The sequence below is a fragment of the Eubalaena glacialis genome, chromosome 5 (genome assembly GCF_028564815.1).
Source record: "Eubalaena glacialis isolate mEubGla1 chromosome 5, mEubGla1.1.hap2.+ XY, whole genome shotgun sequence".
NCBI lineage: Eukaryota > Metazoa > Chordata > Mammalia > Artiodactyla > Balaenidae > Eubalaena > Eubalaena glacialis.
Genome location: NC_083720.1, coordinates 89319353 through 89341240, shown reverse-complemented (window position 1 = coordinate 89341240; position 21888 = coordinate 89319353). Strand labels below are relative to the sequence as shown.

The window sequence follows — 21888 nt, the reverse complement described above, 5'->3', positions numbered from 1 at the left end:
ATGTCTGTGAGTCTGTTTCTGTTTTATAAATAAGTTCATCTGTATCATTTTTTTAGATTGCACATATAAGTGATATATGATACTTGTCTTTGTTTGATTTACTTCACTTAGTATGATCATCTCTAGGTCCATCCATGTTGTTGCAAATGGCATTATTTCATTCTTTTTATGGCTGAGTAATATTCCATTGTGTATATGTACTGCATCTTCTTTATTCATTTATCTGTCAATGGACACAGGTTGCTTCCATTTCTTGGCTATTGTAAATAGTGTTACTATGGACATTGGGGTGCATGTATCTTTTCAAATGAAAGATAAAACTATAATGACTGTTCTCTTTTGGTACCATTTGCATGGAATAACATTTTTCATCCCGTCACTTTCAGTCTGTGTGTCCATATAGCTGAAATGAGTCTCTTGTAGACAGCATATAGTTAAGTGTTTTTTAAAAAAATAATCATTCAGGGAACTCATTTGCTGGCTCTAAGAATTAGCTAGACCTGGGAGGAGCTAGCTCCAGGATCCCTCCAGGATCAAGGTCCCAAATACCAGAGCATCAAGTACACAGAAAATAAGGAAACATAGTCAATACAAACACATAAAGAGAAAGAACACTATGTGAAAAAGAGATAGCCATCTAAATGCCAAGAAGAGAGATCCCAGAGAAAGCAACTCTGGAAACACCTTGATTTCAGACTTCTAGCCTTCAGAACTCAGGAAAAAAATTTACTGTCTAAACCACACAATCTGTGGTACTTTTTTATGGCAGCCCTAGAAACCTAATCCAATGAGCATTGTAATTTACCACCACTATTAGATTTGGGGACTGATAGTCATGATTTCAATTCAGCTACATCACATAAGGTATTATTTTACAACTTCCATACAGGATTTTGTTTCTTCATCCATGAGTTATGAGTTCAAGGTCTTAACCTAATCTTTTCTGTTTTTGTGTTTTTCAGTTTAGTCAGAAGCACTCATCTCCATCTGAAACTTCCATTAAAATCACAGTGAGCTAATTTGAACTCACAAAGCTTACTCACTATAAACATTTCAACACATTTCAAATTATAACACATTTCAAACCAAGATTATTTGAAGAGTCATGATACAACTTTATATAGACTGAATTGTGTCCCTCCCCAAATTTCATATGTTGAAGCCTTAACCAGCTATGTGACAGTGTTTAGAGACAGGGCCTATAAGAATGTAATTAAGGTTAAGTGAGGTCATAAATGTGGAGCCCTAATCCAATGGATTAGTTTCCTTTTAGGAAGAGACTATAGAGCTTGCTCTCTCTCTCTTTCTCTCTCTCTCTCTCCACCATGCGAGGACACAAGAAAAAAGCAGCTGTCTGCAAGCCAGAAAGAGAGTCCTCAGCTCTCACCAAAAACAGAATCAGCCAGCACCTTGATTTCCGGTATCCCAGCTTTCAGAACTGTGAAGAAATAAAATTCCTGTTGTTCAAGCCACCTTGTCTATTTTGCTATGGCAACCTGAGCAGACTAATACACCACTATATGAAAACATTACAATGTTTTAGCTTCTTCTGTCAAGGAAGGTATCCATATATTAATCAAATATGATAACAACCTCAGATTCTAACTATATAGTCTCTTTCCTGAGCCCATGACTATTACCAAACCAGAATCACTGAGTTTCCATGCAGATAAAATAATTCACCTCATATTTCGAATTGGGATACTTTAATGAAAAGAGTACTTAACAAATATCTGGACAATGTGAAGGGAACTGAAAGGAATGGTGAGGCACCCAAAGACTAGCAAAAGTGGAAGCCATTAATATCCCATTAGGCTAAACCATAAAGGAAAGCAGTAACGTTCCAAGAAATTAGTGAGAATTGGAACATGGAGGAAGAAACAGATGGCAAAAAATGTAGTAATGGAAGGATAAAGCGATTACTGAAGACACGGTCCCAATCCAGGAAGAGAACAGTGACGAAATACAATTACTCTTCTCCCATTGTCTAAATCCAGCCAGAAGCCACATAGCAGAGGAATTTAATTTAATTTAATTTATAGTGCACAAAGCTGAGCATCCTGAGATCCAAAATTAGAAAATAAAATTGAGGATAATAGATCTGGGGAGATAAATGAAGAATAATTAAAGCATTCCAGGGTCACCATTGAGAGCAGAGACAGAGGAACAGGAGCTATGAAGTGAGAATAAGAAAGAGTGGCTAGTTATTAGGAGCAAAACTGGGGGTTCTGTTGTTAGGGAACCAGGAGAGGATGATTCGAGAATAAAGGAATTAACAATTGTGAAATAATTTAAGTATTCTAATTGATACATGGTATAAAACCAAGGAATTTTGTGCCTTCGTTGATGTGAACTTGAACATGAAAAAAAATTCAATAACAAGCTCATTGCCATACAATGGCTATATCTGAGATGTAGCTGAGCTGAACTTTGAATCATAGGCTAAACTGCAAAATACTTATATAAACTAATTTTTGCAACAGCTCCCTTTAGAGCCATTGAAACAAAGACACAAAATATATTTGGATATTTTCTCGTAAAACTGATTTAAATTTTAAAAATCATTTCCTTTAGGAAATGCTGTCTAGATGTATTAATTTTCTATTTCAAAGGTAGAGTATAAGTTTTTTTCACATCTCCTTCAAGTTCTACAGGCACTCAAGTGTTTTAAACTCAAGCTAGGCACTACTTATGTTCTTCCATATACTGAGAAGCACTCTCTTCATCTTACCTACCATCAAATTACAGCTGGCAGCACTTCAGAAACCTTCCAGCACTCCTGGTGAACTCTGTGTCCTTTGCCAGCTCTAGGCAGTGACCTCCGCACCTGTTCTACTGGGAGTGTGTCCAGGCTTTATGAACCACTTCATACTCCCCTGTCTCCATCTGAGGCCCCATTTCTCTTTCTCCATATTTCGCCATCCTCATGTAGTAGTAGGAGAGGCTTGTGTCAATTGCAGTCACCACTCATAGTAAATGAGTAGGGGCTGCAAAAAATAGAATTATTTTTGATTTCCATCTCCAGTGATAAGGACCAAACACTTATCAAAGTAAAGAAAATAAGTTCTTTTCATATAATCTTATCTCTTTCCCATCATTTCCCTAAAACTAATCCCGTACCTAATTCAGTGATAATCCTCAGGACTTTTGTTAGAAGTTAACACTACCTTTTTAAAACTCTTTCACTAACGCTTCAATTGTCCGGCTTCCTAAGTGCTGTCAGTCCTGTTTGTTTCCTTGTATATAACTGCTGGTCCTACCCATTAGCTTTTTGGAAAAGCAAACAAAGTACTTGCACAGGCCACAGAATGACAAATACCACTACACCTGAGAATGTGAAGTGAAAATCTTTATATCTTGCTTTGGCATTACTCATTTGGAATTAATAAAATAGCAGAGATGTGACCCTTTCGTTATCTCTGGCTAATGAGGCAAAGTCTGTGTGGCTGTACAACTGTGTGAATAAAGCAGTTTGATTACAAAATATCCCATGTTTAACTTCCTTGATATGTTTTCTGATTTACAGACATTTTTTTGCAATAACTGTAGCTTGTTCATTTTCACCATTGTAATATCCCATTACATCAATATACCACAATTATTTACCCAAATTTGTGTGTATAACTGCATTGTAAATCTAAAAAAGATTTCAATACCACATTTTCTTTATCACAACACTGTAGATATAATCAAAATATCCACCTCAATTTTTCACTTAATTTTACACTTTTCATGTACTTCTATCAAAGTTTCCCTTATAGTTAAGGTGATGTTATTAGTTGCACTCACATAGAATTATTATAGTTTCCCAGTGAACTGAAAATTTTAATATTTTTTTCTCAGTGAATTTTGTTTTTGATAATGCTTTTTTAGTCAAAGTAAATTATTTTCTAATATCAATATAACAATATCTGCATTCTTTAGTCAAGTATATATGTGATATATTTTTCATATACTTACTTTAAATGTGTAAATGTTATAATGTTTTAGATGTTGTCTTTTTATCTAAAATATAATTAGATATTTTTTAATCTACTGTTTATGAGTATTTTCTAAACACAAAATTTTAATCTACATTTATTTATTTGGAAACTACTATATTTCATTGTCATTATCTTTTCATGTGTTTTCTGGATTTCAGATTATATTTTCCCATTTTTCTTTTGTTTTTAGAATTGGATGCTTTTTGTTTTGCTGTGCCTTTCCTTTTTTATTTTTTTTCTACTTATTTGAAAGTTACACACTATACTAATATCTAGGTATACCTCTTTTACCCAGTGCATAACTGAATTTTTATAACCTATGTAAGCTTTACATCTTTCACTTGGAAATTTTTATCCAGTGATATATTCTAGTGAAACTGACATATTTTACTTTTATAATCATTTTATATATTTCAATTTCTCTGATTTTTTTAAATTATTTTTCTTTTTGGCTTTTTATTATGCTCTTATGGACTAGAAGTTTTATTATATCTTTTATTAAAGTATAAATGAATTACAAAATTATATTTGTTTCAGGTGTACAACAAAATGACTCAACATTTTTATGCATTACTAAACGATCATTAGTATAAGTCTAGTTACCACATGTCACCATACAAAGATACTATGATATTATTGACTATATTCCCTATGCTGTACATTACATCACTTTGACTTATTTATTTTATAACTGGAAGTTTGTACCTTTTAACCTCCTTCACTTATTTCACTCATTCCCCCAGCCCTCTCCCCTCTGGAAACCACCTGTTTGTTTTCTATATCTATCTATGAGTCTGTTTCTGATTTCTTATGTTTGTTTGTTTTATTTTTAGATTTCACATAAAAGGGAATTAAATGATATTTGTCTTTCTCTGTCTGACTTATTTCACTAAGAATAATACCGTCTAGGTCTATCCATGTTGTCACAAATGGCAAGAATTCTTTCTTTTATATGACTAATATTCCATTGTGTTTGTGTATATATACGTAAATGTATATATATATATATATATATATATATATATATATATATATACACACACACACACATATATACACATACACACACAAATACCACACTTCCTTATCCAGTCATCTGTTGATAGGCATTTAGGTTGTTTTCATACCTTGGTTATTAAAAATAATGCTGCAATGAAAATAAGGGTGCATATATCTTTCTGAAATAGAGTTTTCATTTTCTTTGGATAAATACCCAGAAGTGGAATTGTTGGATCGTATGGTAGCTCTATTCTTAATTTTTTGAGGAAACTATATACTATTTTCCATAGAGGCTACAACAATTTACATTCCCAACAAAAGTGCATGTGGGTCAAATAAATAAATAGTTACACAGAAAGTGGAAATACTCTTGCTATATTATCTAGTTTAAATTCCACTAAAACTTAAAAATAAGCACTTCTTTAAAGTTGGTGTGTATACCACCTAGCCTGTTTTTATTCCTTAATTATTTAATTCTATATATTTCTGCATTCTCTCCTAATTACTCACCGACTCTGAACTCTGATATTTGTTCTAGTAAAAAAAATTATCCTAATCTTAACCACCAGTCTCTACAATCTCAAATGTACAACGTTTTGTTCTTATTATTGAGAAAACTAATATATTTATAAACTTGAAGTTAATGATTATTACTACTATAACTTTATGAAAGCTAAACAAAAATCTGAGATGCAACTATTCAATATACAAATGATTTCCCAGAAAATAAACACGGAGCATGACAGGTCTTTCCTCAAATGATGAGTTTGATAAATATATCTGACTTGTTATATATGTATCATCTTCCAAATGGTGCAAAATCCTCCTTTCATGCCTTGATACAAACCCAACACTTTGAAAATTCATTTCATAACACATGAACCTCAAAATTCAAATTTGTTCCTATATACCACTGTACAAATTTGCTAGAGCCAACACTGCAAAGTAGTATAAGCTGGGTGGCTTAAACAATAAAAATTTATTTTCTCACAATTCTGAAGGCTTGAAGTCTAAAGTCAAGGTGTCAGCAAGGTTGGTTTCATCTAAGATCTCTCTCCTTGGCTTACATATGGTCATCTTCCTCTGATGTCTTCACATGGTCTTCTGACAAGTCCTCCATATAAGGTGGGCCCTATATGACCTTATTTTACCTTAATTCCTCTTTCAAAGTCCTATCTCCAAATAAACTCACATTCTGAGGCACTTGGGTTTAGTACTTTTTGGAGGGACACAATACAGCCCATAACAAACACCATTTAAAATTTCAAAATAAATTCTATATTTTGACCAAAACATCAGTAGTAAATTAGAGTATGATTCCTCAAAGTATACACCTATCATCACCCCAATATTAAGAAAATACAACAGTGAGAGAAAATATTCTACTCAAATAAATATTCTTTTTTTTCAGATTTGAAAAAGCATGATATTCACATTGATTACAATAACTCTAAGAATGATTGTAACACTGAAACAGCGCTTAGTATACAAAAAAAGTCATATATATATACATATGTATGTATATATATTGGGTGGGCCAAAAAGTGCCTTCGGTTTTTTAAGTAAAAATAAAAGACACATTTTTCATTTTCACCAAGAACTTTATTGAACAACGTATCCACCCTTTTATTCCACTACCTTCTGCCATTTTTCAGGCAACTTCATAATTCCATCTTCTCAAAACTCCTTATCTTTTTGAGCAAAGAACAGTTCCAGGTGACTTTTACAGTCTTCCGGGGAATTGAAATTTTTTCCATTAAGAGAATTTTGTAAAGAATGAAATAAATGGAAAACTGAAGGTGCAATGTCTGGTGAATACAGCAGATGAATCAGAACTTCCCAGCCAAGCTGTAACAGTTTTTTGCCTGGTCATCAAACAAACACACAGTCTTGAGTTATCCTGATGGAAGATTATGCATTTTCTGTTGACTAATTCTGGACACTTTTCGTTGAGTGCCATTTTCAGTTGGTCTAATTAGGAGCAGTACTTGTTGTAATTAATCGTTTGGCTTTCCAGAAGAAGCTCATGATAGGGGACTCCCTTCCAATCCCACCATATACACAACATCACCTTCTTTGGGTGAAGACTGGCCTTTGGTGTAGTTGGTGGTGGTTCATTTCTCTTGCTCCATGATCTCTTCTGTTCCACATTTTTGTACAGTATCCACTTTTCATTACCCATCACAATTTGCTTTAAAAAAGGAACGTTTTCATTACATTTCAGTAGAGAATCGTATGAGGAAATATGGTCAAGAATGTTTTGTTACCTTAACTTATGAGGAACCCAAACATGAAAGTGATTCATATAACCAAGCTGGTGCAAATGATTTTCAACGCTTGATTTGGATATTTTGAGTATGTTGGCTATCTCCCTCATGGTATAACGTTGATTTTTCTCAATTATTGTTTCAATTTGATCGGTATCAACTTCAACTGGTCTACATACCACGGAGCATCGTCCAGCGAGAAATCTCCAGCATGAAACATCGCAAACCACTTTTGACACATTCGATCAGTCACAGCACCTTCTCCACACGCTGCACAAATCTTTTTTTACGTTTCAGTTTTTACTTTTCTTGAAATAATAAACATAATATGCCGAAAGTGTTGCTTTTTTTCTTCCCTCTTCAATATTACAATGGCTACACAAAAATTCACCAATTTTGATGTCTTTTTATAAATGCATGCTAATATGACAGCTGTCACATGCAATCTAACAAAATTGTTTCGAATGAAGTTAAAGTCAACTAAGTGCTACTGGAGCCATCTTACAGAAAAAACTGAACAAATCTTCTGGCCCACCCAATATATATATATATATATATATATATATATATAGTCACCAAGGACTATGGTTCCTGTAAAATACTAATAGCCAGATACTAGTATATAAAATGTGAAGTTCTGACATTGTATATATTTTTAGGAAATAAAACAAAATCCAAAACCATTTTTGTTACTGTTGAAAGTCAAATATGTCAAATAACTTAGTTGTGGGCACTATCACCAAGTAAAGTCAAACTTGTATGAGATGATCACTGGATACAAAGCTGGTGAACTAGGACCTGACACAGGTAAGAAAGTTGTACTGGTTCTAGGAGAGGGTAGAAAACATGAAAACACCCTTCTACATAATTCACATTTCTTCCCCAGCCTCACCCTCCCTCCCCCAAAGGTTTCACAAAATGCCAGTGCCCAAAAAGAATCATAATTCTATAACTAGCAAGATAAAAGTTTCTCCCAAACTTCCTTGATGTTGGGCTATAGGTGAATTCTAAAGTATGCATCAGCTAAACAAGGCCGTCAGTCACCCATCTGGAAGACTGGTGCATAGTTTCCTCCTAGGCTGGTGGTACTAGAAAGTACTCCAGTTTTTGAATGGAGCCAGATTTATATGTTAGCTCTGTAAAATATTGAGCTACTGTAGCAGCAAATACAAAATTACAGAAACAAGACAATTTTATTTAAAAATTCATTTCTGTTACATTAAAATAATTTTTTCCCCTTCACATTTGTTTCCTTTAACCAGACATCAATTTCTTCTATTGCTGAATTATGGTCTATTGCACTGCTGTGGAGAAAGGCAAATTCAAATTCTGGAAAGTTTAAATTTAATCTTAAAAATGTAAATTCAAGAATTTTTAAGTAAAAAAAAGTCTGTTCTAAAAGTATCTCTCACGTGTATACATATATTTAAATACTAAAATAAGCTACCTAGGATTTTTGTAAAATTGCTCTTGAAAAGATAGCAGAGGCACAAAGAAGCCATATAGTATTTTCCAACTGGGCATAAGGTGTCACAAGAGTACCCTACAAAAAGGCAGACAATCTCTATCTGATGCAAGAGGAAGCACCAGCAACAACAGAAAAATCAAATACATTATTGGGACCTGGACTGAAATCAAATTTTACTCTATTAGGGGTTGTTGTCCTTAAAAAAAAAATCTTGAAATATAAGCATTAGAAGCCATCACTTTGTATAAGGAAAATGAATAAAGTTTATGATCTTACACCTTCCAAACACCTGACAGCATTCACTTCAGACACCTGAAAGATGAAGAGCAGTGCAACTTTCAATAATTTAATGGACCAATCTCAGTATGAGAGACTTTACATAGCATTTGTCATCTTGAAAATTAAATTGATAACTGAAATAAAAGAAAGCACTTAGAGAAAACACAATTATAAACTAATCATAGAAAAGTTTCTTTCTAGAAAAAGTAAGTGTTTCTAGGAACTGCATGACAGGCTTCCCATCTTTAAATGAACACAGTCTCTGCTAATACCAAAGAAACAGCATGTGTTTTGAGGAGATGACGGCACCTCTTAATGTAGGGAAGAGTGATACTTCCTCAGCAGATGATATAATTTAGTAACCTAAACATTCATTTACAGGATGATTTCTTAACTTGTTTAATTGAATAATGACATCTGGATATGGTTAGACCAGTATTTGGGAAAACAAGGACAATTTAATAAACGTCATGACACTGTAGGACCTCAAACCATCAAGAAGCAATTCTACCAATAAATCATCACAATTGAGCCTAGGACTTTAAGTTTAATCAGCAAAATTAGTCAGTTTAAAAGAGAAAGGTAATAATCAAAGAATCTGATTTTATAAACCAGGCACTTCAAACTGAAATTTAAAAATTTTAGTTTAAAAAAAATTTTTTTAAGTTTTCTGTTTTCAACCAACTGTCTGAACCCTTAAATTCTTTATAAACTATTATGTACAAGAATCTTGGTATTCGTTGGAACTGGCCTGGCCCCTAGGCAGAGGGAGATACGTAACCGAAGTAGCACATATACTTTAAGGCAGTCTCATTTTTCGGATACTGCCAAATCGAGATGCCAATAACATCATCGCCTGACATCTCTGCAGAGACAATTTGTAAAGATATGGAACTATTACTTTTTATCATAAAAATATAATCACTATGATGTAGTAGAAATATCTAACTGTATTAGTTGAGTATGAAGTTAGAAAAAAAGAGTACAACTATGATGTCACTAACAGTCTTCCTCCCATAATCTGACATAGGCTTAACTCCCCATTAATAAATCTCAACATATTTATAATCTAAAAAAGAAATACCCATAGAATGTCTGCTCCTTAGTTGAACCTGGAAATTGGTTCAATTCCACTTCATTGTTAATCTGAGCCATTATTGCTTTTGGCAAATTATTCTTGCTAAGGGCCTACCAAATAAAAATACACTATGTCAACATTTTGTCAAGCAAAAATGACACTGAAAGAGAAAAATGGATATAGGCAAAATAAGGAATAACCTAATTTAAATTTTGATGATTTAAGGTTAAAGCCTATAGGAGTAGGCTTAGCTGTAAATATTCCTCATAGACATGGTCACTGTAATAAAGCTCCCCCCCCCCAATTCTGTTCTACTGATTCAGAAAAGAAAATCTAGTTTGTATGTATGTTTCTCTCAGTAACTTTCAAAATCTAAATATATTATAAATAAATCATCTTATGTCAATAACTTACACTGAAAACCACATTTACTACCTTTTAGCAACTTTGGGTACTTTCCAGACGTGAATTTTACCAGTTTTTTCCCTCCCAATTGATATTAATAACTAGAAAACTATTCTCCCTCACTTGGATCTATATTCCAAAGCTATAACTTCACATTTTGCAGATGAGTGAAAATAGAGTAAGTACTACACAAAAGTTTCTAATTCTTTTCATCAATTCCTTAAATCTCAAAGTCCTTTCAGTTACAATATTATAATTTTAGGATTGTTCATTCATCAAATAATAAGAATAATTCTCTCTGTGTGGTATACTAGTACAAATTGTCATTACGTTATAAAGTAATGTATTTCTCAGGGGCTACAAAGCTAAAAGAAACTAAAACATGATCTGAGAATCTTCAAAATAAAAGCCACTAAACTAGATAACTGTCTTCTATTTAGATTAAGAATGAGAAAAAAAATAATAAGAGATAAAATAAAAGACTGAAAGAGTTAATACAGCTTCCAAAGGCTCCCAGGGAATCATTTACACATCAGGAGAGACTGGTTCTGTAGTTAGAAGGTAACAGAGTTACCAATGATAAGTAGATAAGTACACTAGATGTGCTGGCTAGTTCATTCCACTTGGTAAAATAGTTTAACAAAATAGAAGGTTTTTTTTGGTTTTTAAAACCAAGGGGCATGTGTCATAACATGGAACCAGAATGCAAGTTCTGTAAGCCAGAATGGTTGCTGAGATGTTAAAATGTAAGAATGAATGTAGTTATTTAAACATTTTAGTATACTTTGTCTCACTGAAATTGAGAACTTTAAAAACTGGCAATGTAACTAAATATATAACTATTTATTTAAAATATAAATTAATAAGATTACTTTAAATTCAAAGTAAGAAATACCCATTTAAATATATATGTGGGTGATAACCTCCAACTGTACCCTTTTCTCAAAAACTTAAAATTCAAAAAAATGAAAACTAATATTAATGGTTTTTTTCTGAATTAGTACAATCACTGACATGCTAGATGCTTCCACAGTTAGAATACACCCTTAAACATGGAAAGAATGACTGCAGGAGCTGTAATATCCAGTACCACAGCAAACATCTTTGCTCATTCCTGAAGTATGGATATCATACCTATTTGATAGCTTTAAAATGAAAAATAAATGCTTTTCCTATATAAAATAATTGGTTTAAAAAGGCCATTTATCTTGCATCCTAAAATTTAAGCCTTTTAAATATCACAAAATTACTCTCTTGGGCCTTTAAGAAAGATATCTATCCTAAAGTATTCTAAACTGGAATTTTCATTTTTATGTTTAGTTATATTGGTGATTTCTAATGGATGGGATAATATAACTGACTTTCATCTCTTTGCAATGTTTTCCATATATTCTGATAAAAATTATACATCCAGGCATCCTTCTCTTAAATGAGTTTTAAATAAATCTAAATAACATTATATACAATTATCACTTGCAGATTAGTTTCTTAAAACAAATCCATAAGCTAAATATCCTTAAACTGTGTTATCATGAAAAATGTAGGGCCTCACTGAAATAGAAAAAAAGAAAAGGCCTTTGTCTGTATCATATGGTAATTACTAGTTAGTTACCTGTATTGATAAGATTTGGGGAGCAGAAAACCAAAAATAGGCATTTTCACGGTAGATTCAAATGTTTCATAAAACTTGGAAATCTGTATAATTTGTAATTACCAATGAAAATCTAAAGTTTCCATTTGGTAAAAAATAGACAGTGATGGTAACCCTATATTTTGAGAACACAGAACACCTCAGAGCTGCCAAAATTGTGTAAGACTCTCTTAATGCAAAATTCTCAGGACAGGTGGTGTGCTAAAACACTTTCAACCAACAAATCTCCAAACGGTTCTGATATATTTCTTCTCATTAACCCTATTTCTTTCCTTCTTTTTTTTCCCTTCCTTCTTCTTTTTTTAAAAAAATAACTCTTAGAACTGAGGGCAACAGTGACTCCCAATTTTACCATTCTTTGTCTTGTCCATATAAGATTTTAAAATTAACTTTGAGGTTTATCTACTGGTATGCATAACAGTTACCAAAGAATCTATGTGACATTAACAAAAATTCCTGACCTTTCCAGTTGAGAGACAGCAGTACTGCTATTAATAAGTATCACAGTCTCTTGAAGAAAGCATAAATAATGGAAGACCATCATAACCAGTATATGTTGATTTTCCTGAAGGTACTATACCTATGTTTTGGAGCAAAGAGGAAGGAACAGATTCATGAGTGAGAAAAGGAGTTGGAAACCAATTAAAAACAGCAGAATATGGAGAGACAGAAAGAACTGTCTAGCCTAAAAAATCTTCAGGGAGTTCACTTTCCCTTTCTTTACATCTGTAAGGGATAAAATAAGTTATAGAATTAGTCAATTAACAAAATGAAACAATTAAATCACTATAACTTAAAAAAAATTATTAGTAAGGTCTAGCACCCAGACAAAACTGAGATCTTGTGTTTTGAATAAGAAACTGTATTTCCTTTTTCTAATCTAACCAGGTGCTTTCATAATTATTAAACTTTAGGTATATACATAGAAAAAAAGTTACTCAAAAGTTTATTGTTCATGGAATCTCAAATAAATATTTAAATAAATCTGAAGAAAAGAAACCAAACCATTCTATTCAGAGACAGGGCATAATGGTGAACTTTTTTAGACTCAGTTAGAAATTACTTTGATTTGTGTTTAATTTTAAGCACTTGAATTCCCAACCTGTAAATGTAGTTTTTAGTAAGCTTTTGATAGTTTGAGCTATGTTGCTCAATTTTATTGACTTTTCATGTCAGAGCAGCCATGCTCAATTTCAAACATTGGTAAGGGCAGGCCATCCAAAGTTCAGCCATGTTCTCCATTAAATGGATGAGAGGTTGAAGCACAATATACATTAATCATAACTCTAGATTATGAGCTTCCTATGTTTGGTTTGAGCCTAGGTTTAGTTAGAGCAAGAGCTTTTCAAATGAAAAATTAAAGTGACTTCAGGATTTTCCTCTGGGTTGTAATCTAACATGGGCAGGCCATTTGTTAGGTAGCACCTGTTAGGGTACCAATGAAAAGAAATACACACACACATACTCACACACACATATACACTTAAATATGCATAATTCCAGAAGATTTATACTTAAGTGTTTTAAAGTAATTATAATAATATAATGTATTACATTATATCAATACCAAACCACAGGAGAAAGATCTGAAAACCTCAGTTTTCGTAATTAGTTTCACATTGTTGGTCATTTCTGGATCTGAAACATTCCTTATTCATTAAAGTCCAGAGATATAAATGGATTTATATTGTGGTAATAATTTTGCTCTTCAAAAGAAAAATAAAATAATAAAATTGTCTGCCCTGACAGGTCTTAAACAGAAATCTGTTTTCAAACCATTTTTCCCTACCCAGAAACTAATATTGTCATCATGTACTTCAAGATTAATCTTCTTTTTTCAAACCACAAATACCACAAAAATTGCTTGAGAAAAAAATATACCTATGCTGTTTGGTAGCTTTTCTCTAAATGTATTCTATAACATCACCTCATGGTAGATAAGCTTCAAACTTTAATCACTAACACTTATTTTCCTCATAAAAGTCCCATATAGCTTCACCTGTATTTTTCATCTGTAATAAATTCTCACTCTAGCTGTTCTTTGCTGCAGAAAATTATGATCTACAGTGAATTCTGTTTTTAAACATAAATCTTGATTGTAGAATTTAGAATGTGAACATGATATTAGAGGCATAGTTTGCTCAATACAGAATAGAATAGGCTACTGTATGCTGTATTAGGAATGACCTATCTTAGAGACTTGGTTCAAATTTCAGTTAACAGAATGCTCACCGCTAGGCAAGGGATGTCAACAGGTTGGCAGAATAGGATGTCCCTCACTCATATCCACCCACAGCAACAATAATTTGGCAGTCATCCACAAACAAGAGTGCTTTTGTGGGAGTTTTGGGATCTAGATGGTGAAACCCCTATGGAGCCCAAGACTGTGGAGGGCCATTTTAAAAAGGTAGGTCTGCACCCTGGTGGTAGGCTGGCCAACTATGATCCTAGTTACAGATCTGGAAACAGCCCCATGTTCCTATGGATTTGGTTAGAGCCCTGATTGGCCTTCGTCTTGCTACTAGCATCATTCACCAAAGGGCTCAGAGCCGCACCTGCCCGTATTTCAGGTCTGCAGACCTTGGTCCCTAATGAGGATCCTGTAGCAGCCCTATAACCTAGCTTCAGCCCCTCGTCTAACCAACCTTAGCTGCAGCTGTGGTCTATATGTACTCCTGCAAGCCCAGGGACCCAGTGGGAGTCACGCCCATCTGTGCCCCTGGAGGCAGGTTCCCTGACCTCAACCTAACTGCAGGTCCTGCAACCCCTTTGATTCAGCTCCAGTCCCTCCTAGTCACAGTCATGCCTGCCCAGAGATCTGGCAGGACACACCCTTATTCATGCCTCCAGAAGCAGGCCTTCAGATCTTGGACCTGGCTGTGAACCTTAAAAGCAGCTCTGTGACCCTGTTCCAGACTCACTCAGCTGTGGTCCAGGGCTAGTCCTGCCTGCCCAAGGACCCACTCAGTGACCCGGTAGGAGTCCTCCCAGGAACCTGGAGAGAGCCACACCTACACAAGCACCTGTAACAGTTCTGCTGTATGTGGACCCAATGGCGAACATGTTAGAGACCATGACAGCACTAATCATAAAAAAAGAAAAATGATAAATTTAAGCACATTAAAACAAATAACTTCTACTCATTAAAGACATCATGGAAAGAGTGACTAGACAAGGCACAGAGTGAATGGAGTTTACAATGGATTTTAACATATGCCCCATCACCCAGAAGTAGCTAGCCTAATTGAAAGATGGAATGGCTCACTGATGAGTTATAGCAACACTTGGAAGGCAACACCCTGAAAAGATTTTTTGTTTGTGTTATAGGAGGCAGTGTATGCTTTGATTCAGAGACTATTATATAGTGATATCTCTCCATAGTCAGCATACAAGGGTGCCAGAATCAAGAAGTGGAAGTGGGATTATACTCTTATACCTGCAGAATTTTTGCTTCCCATTCCATCGACTGACCTCAGTTCTCAATGGGGAACCTTTCTGTGACCAAGTCCAGACTTGTACTGTTCACCACACAAAAGGCCAACAAATTGAAAGACGAGGTGTTGGGGCAAGGACTGAGGAGATGGTGGACTAGTGTCCCAAAGAACCATCTTACTCAAGCTAGAATTCAGGTTTCTTTTATACTGAAAGAGAAGGGGATGTGGCTGGTTGTTGCAAACTTCTTGGTGCTGGCCAGACCCAGAGGGGATGATAATCCTTTGCTCTTGCACCTGTTCACATAGGTCTAGTCACAATATTCCTATAAACCTCCAAAAAGACAAATGTTATTCTCTGTTTTGTAACTTTTTATCTCTATGTGAATGAAAAATTTTATACCTTTAAAGGTCAAGCCTGGGAGGCAGAGCCTTGAGAAAGGGCTATTATGTATATTCCAGGCTATAGGCAACATTCTTTTACAAAGGGGCAGAGCCAGTATGACTAAGCACAGGCAACAGAGCACAAAGGTTAGAGCTAAAGGAATGGGTCCAATATGGAGTCGGGTTTGTTCTTCTTATTTGATTTCCACCAGGGGACTCAATAATGGTTCCACTGAATTGGAAGATGAGACTACCACCTAGTCATTTTGGGCTTTTTATGCCTCTCAACCAAAAGGCAAAAAAAAAGAAAAGAAAAGAAAAGTTAATCTATTGTATGGAGTGATTCATTCTGATTATCAAGGGAAAGTTTAGCTGCTGCGACAAAATGGAGATAAATAGGACTATGTCTGGAACTCAGGGGATTCTCTGGAATGCCTCTTTTGCTTCAACACCAAGTTGCAAATCTTAATGTAACACTAACAGCAACCAAAAAAAGGCAAGACGGTTAAAGAATCACACCTTGTAGGAGTGGAGATTTGGATCACCCCTCCAGGTAAAGAACCCAGAAAAGTTTCTGGTTGAAGACAAGGAAGTATGAGATGGGCACTAAAGAAGAAAGCCACATATATCAACTATGACATAATAACCAATTTACAGAAATGAGGACTAAAGTGTCTTTGATATTTTCTCTTTTCTTGTTACATGTATGTGTTATTTGTATATACTAACCATTTTCTTTTTCTCTCTCCTTCCCATTTTATTTCATATACGAGTTGTTAGAGATTAACTCACACTATAACCTTTGAATAACAGAATATTTATGGAGATGATGACTGAACTTAAAAAGTGTTTTTTAAATGTTTATTCTGGAGAAATTATACATATAAAAGTCTATTATTTACTTACATTCAAATGTAAAATTTAAGTGAATAAATGTCAATGCACAGAATAAATGGAACAGGACTGAAGTAAGAATATTATTATGTGTTGAATAAGTCTAATTTTATAGAACCATTACCTCTAATGATTAGTTACCTTGGCCACACATCTCCGTTTTGGAATCACATGGCCCAGCATGTAACAAGTTCTCTGATTTTGGACAAGATATATATTACCTATAAAGATGTTATTACCTATAAAATATGGATGGCTTAGGGTCGTTATAAGGATAAAATGAGATAATGTACACAACGAACTCAGTTCAGTGAAATTGGTAGACATTTAATAAATGTAAGTCATCCATTCATTCATTTTTCTCATTCAACTTGTTTACCATGCACTTACAGTGGAATAGACAGTCTGTTAGGTACTGACACCTCTTTTCATGGAAATTAAAGTCATGTACGGGAGGAGGTGACAGATATTAAACTTCCACTTCAACAATTTTTATCTAAATTGGTCTCACTTCTCCAAACCTGTTTGTTTCTTTTACAGCATTTATGATCATTTTTCCCTTGGTTTTTGCCTGTTTGCTTTTTCTATCTTCTTTTTTAGACTATAAACTTAAAAAGGCAGGGATTCTTTCTTAAATGTCTCTCTCTCAGTCATCACAATGCACAGCACAGTGTATAACATCTATAAATACTTGTTGAAGATTTTTAAATAAACAAATTATCATTCTAATACATAATTACATATAAGTACTCTAAAAAGTTGTAACAAGAGACTCTAAAAAAAATAACCAACAGAAGTGACAAATGAGAAGAAAACAGAAACGAAAGAAGATGCCAAGTTTCCCAGTCCAAAGGAGAAAATGGAAGAACTGTTGCAGAACAAAACTTGGGTTCATTCACCTGATGTGCAGAAAAGCCAATCTACTGACACCAGGTGGTGGTGAAGGGGACTACAGCATTTATTGCAAGGCATCAAACAAGGAAAAGAGACAGCTAATGCTCAAAAGACTAGAACTCCCTAATGACTTTCAGAAAAGGGTTTTTAAAAAAAGTATGGGACTTCCCTGGTGGTGCAGTGGTTAAGAATCTGCCTGACAATGCAGGGGACATATGTTCGAGCCCTGGTCTGGGAGGATCCCACATGCCGCGGAGCAGCTAAGCCCGTGCACCACAACTACTGAGCCTGCGCTCTAGAGCCTGCAAGCCACAAGTACTGAGCCCACGTGCCACAACTACTGAAGCCCATGTGCCTAGAGGCTGTGCTCCGCAACAGGAGAAGCCACTGCAATGAGAAGCCCACACACCGCAACGAAGAGTAACCCCCACTCGCCGCAACGAGAGAAAGCCCACGTGCAGCAACAAAGACTCAATGCAGCCAAAAATAAATAAATAAATTTATTTAAAAAAAAATAAAAACAGTATGAGGGAGAGGATTACAGAGTGTGTGATCAGCTCATGCACAATTCTCTTATCAGTTGTTGGTGTGGTAACAGGGTGATGTTTTGGGAATCTCATTCATCAAACTTCTGGTTTCAACTGGTCTGGGGGAGTCTTTGTGCTGGTGGTCAACATGCAGTTAATTTTTTCCACCCAGTGAGGGTTTTAATATTTGCAAAACAACTCAAGGATATGTCTCAGGATATGATCTACAGCCTTGAGGAGGAACTAAAAGTCCTTGAATTTGTTTTATATCTAAACTATTATTGTTTTTTCCCACTTGACTCTTTTCCTTTGTTTCTGCATTTTCTCACTTCTCTGACTGAATTTCTTTGGAACTCAAGGAAGGCCTAGGAGGCTAAAGTTTTTCTACAAACAAGAGGCAGGGGTCACAGGGTTCTCTGTCCTGGGGAAAGCCCCCCAAGGTCCTGCTTGGTTTCAGAATCAGTTTTAGACTTTATATCTCCCAAAGGAACTATTACCCAATCACTGGAAAAGCTAAAGAGAAATGTTTTTAAGGTTCACAAATGTTCTGTGTGCAGTTTCATAATGAAAAATCTCCTGCAGTTCTATGACAACAACCTGTAACACAAATTGAGTGATTCTTCTTACCAGTGCCCAAATGTGGCCTCTGTTATATGTCCCAAGTCTCTCTGTCCAGGCAGCTCTTCATAGTGAACAAATTGAAGTAACCTCAGCCAGTGTCCAAATAGAATGGGTGTGGGGAAGATAAACCACAGGAGAACAAACCTAGGCACAAGGATAAATCATCTGATGGTGTAGTGTCAGAAAGATAAAGCGAAGTGTGTGCAAAACATTTTGCAGCTGACGCTGCCTTAAATACTCACATGTGGACACATGACATGATCTTTATTAAATCCAAATAAATGAGTTCAACTGAGAAATAGCTACAGATGTCTGTTACCCTAAAAAATAAAACAGCCAGGAATTTAACCAGCAAAATGGGTTTATCTGGGAACAGCAAAGAATTGCAATTCAGAACAAGCAGGCTATAGGAAAAGCCATAGGCAAGTCCAACAAATAAAGGAGAGGAATGTTATTTTATAGAGAAAAAGGAAGAAGTTAGGAGGGATTGTTTTGAAGGAAAATCCATTGGACAAAAGTGAGAATTCAGAGTGAAAATGTTCTCACTGGCTTAGTTGCTGGGGTGTTCAATTTTCTGAAGGAGATGCAATGTACATCTTTCCTGTTGAGACTTGTAACTGACAGTTCTTTCCTCTTGATGACTCTTCTTGTTGGGGTCTGTAATTGAGAGTCCTTCCTGTTATTGACCAAGTGGCACTGTGTGAGAGCTCTCCCTTCTGGCCTCTGACTCCATTTTAAATGAGGTTGCTCTTTATTAATTTTCACATGCCTATAAGGAAAATCTCTGTCCATGCTGGATTGAAAAAGTCAAGGCATTTTTGTTGCAAAAAAAATTGCAGCTTAGTCGAGTTAACAGTATGATATAGTGGATAGACCCTTATTGGTTAAGGAAGGAAAGAAGAAATAGGGGGTGAAGGAAGGGAGGAGAATAGGAAAGAAGTAAAGAAGACCAAAAACAAAAACAGTAAGATGAAGGTAAATGAAGTGGTTCATTAACTTTCAAAAATCACATCAATAAATGGCCAAGTTGAGGTTTCAACTGGCCTTAATCTGATCTTCCAAATAGATTCTTTCTTATACACTAACCTGCTTCACTTTCTACCATCAGACATAGCACGTAGAATGTAATACATAAATGTTAGTTGACCTTAACTTGTTTGCCGGTTATTGATAAATATGGTAGCTCAGTATAAAAATCATCTTTTATTCATCAATTCATTCATTTATTGTAAATGTACTTTGTGCTAGGCACTGAGGAAGTGTAGGAGGATACAGAAACATATGGTCTATTGTAGTGAAGATAACAGCAATTACACAATAAGGATAGTATGTACATCTTTTTTTTTTTCATATGCTTATTTGCATCTGTATATCTTCTTTGGTGAGGTGTCTGTTTAGATATATATATATATATTTAATAAATTTATTTATTTATTTAAAAAAAATTGCAGCTTAGTCGAGTTAACAGTATGGTCTAGGCTGTTGCAGTATATTCTCTTTCAATGTTCCTTCTTCATCTTATGTATGTACTTGATGAGGTTAAAACATATTTGAGTTTAAAAGAGTTTGTATATATTTAAATGAATAACATTTTAAAATCTTTGTTACATGTTTATATTAGTATCTGGTGGAAAATGTTTTGAGTTTTTTAGGGTTAATTTCCTCTTTTACTATTTCTTTAAAACAGAGTTCTTCATAACAGAAGAAGTTCCTAAATTCAAATAAACCATTTTGGATGTTGCAAATATTAAAAATATTAGTTTGTTAACTAATTACAGGTTAAGATATTGCCTTTTTAGTTTTTAGAATTAAATTAGAGCAATTTTAGAATTAATTAGAAATTAATTTAGAATGTGTTTTTTAACTTTTAAATTTACTACATAAATTATAGGTGATTATGGGTCTCAATAACATTAAGAAAGCTTCATTACCTTAACATTATCCTCAGTGTGCCTACTCTAAGTATAAAAGTGCACATTTGAAACACAGCTGCAGAGATAGGTTCCTCACAACTTTTTTTTTTATTTAATTTAATTTTATATTTTTTATTGGAGTATAGTTGCTTTACAATGCTGTGTTCGTTTCTGCTCACAGTTTTTTTTAGGCCACACCAAACAGTTTTTATTTTATTTTTATTTTTTTCATTAATTTTTATTGAAGAATGGTTGCTTTACAATGTTATGTTAGCCTCCAATGCACAACAAAATGAATCAGCCATACACATGCATATATCCCTTCTCTTTTGGACTTCCCTCCATTTAGGTTACCACAGTGCATTAGGTAGAGTACCCTGTGCTATACAGTAAGTTCCCATCAGTTATCTATCTTATACATAGTATCGATAATGTATATGTGTCAGTCTCAATCTCCCAATTCCTCCCACCACACCCCTTTCCCCCTTGGTATCCATACATTTGTTCTCTATGCCTGTGTCTCTATTTCTGCTTTGCAAACTGGTTCATCTGTACGATTTTTCTAGATTCCACATATATGCATTTTTATATGATACTTGCTTTTCTCTTTCTGACTTACTTCACTCCGTATGACGCTCTCTAGGTCCACCCACGTCTCTACAAATGACCCAATTTCATTCCTTTTTATGGCTGAGTAATATTCCATTGTATATATGTACCACATCTTCTTTATCCATTAATCTGTAGATGGACATTTAGGTTGCTTCCATGTCCTGGCTAGTGTAAATAGTGCTCAATGAACATTGGGCTGCATGTGTTTTTTGGAATGGTTTTCTCAGGGTATATGCCCAGTAGTGGGATTGTTGGGTCATATGGTAGTTCTATTTTTAGTTTTTTAAGGAACCTCCATACTGTTCTCCATAGTGGCTGCACCAATTTACATTCCCACCAACAGTGCAAGAGGGTTCCCTTTTCTCCACACCGTCTGCAGCATGTATTGTTTGTAGATTTTTTGATGATGGCCATTCTGACTGGTGTGAGGTGATACCTCACTGTAGTTTCATTTTGCATTTCTCTAATAACTAGTGATATTG

At 34.6% G+C, this 21888-nt stretch overlaps 1 pseudogene; it reads left to right on the top strand.

Annotated features, from left to right (window-relative positions):
* The first annotated feature begins 8013 nt into the window (after window positions 1-8013).
* LOC133091808 (zinc finger protein 532-like) lies at window positions 8014-19183 on the top strand (annotated as a pseudogene).
* The last annotated feature ends 2705 nt before the right edge of the window (window positions 19184-21888 follow it).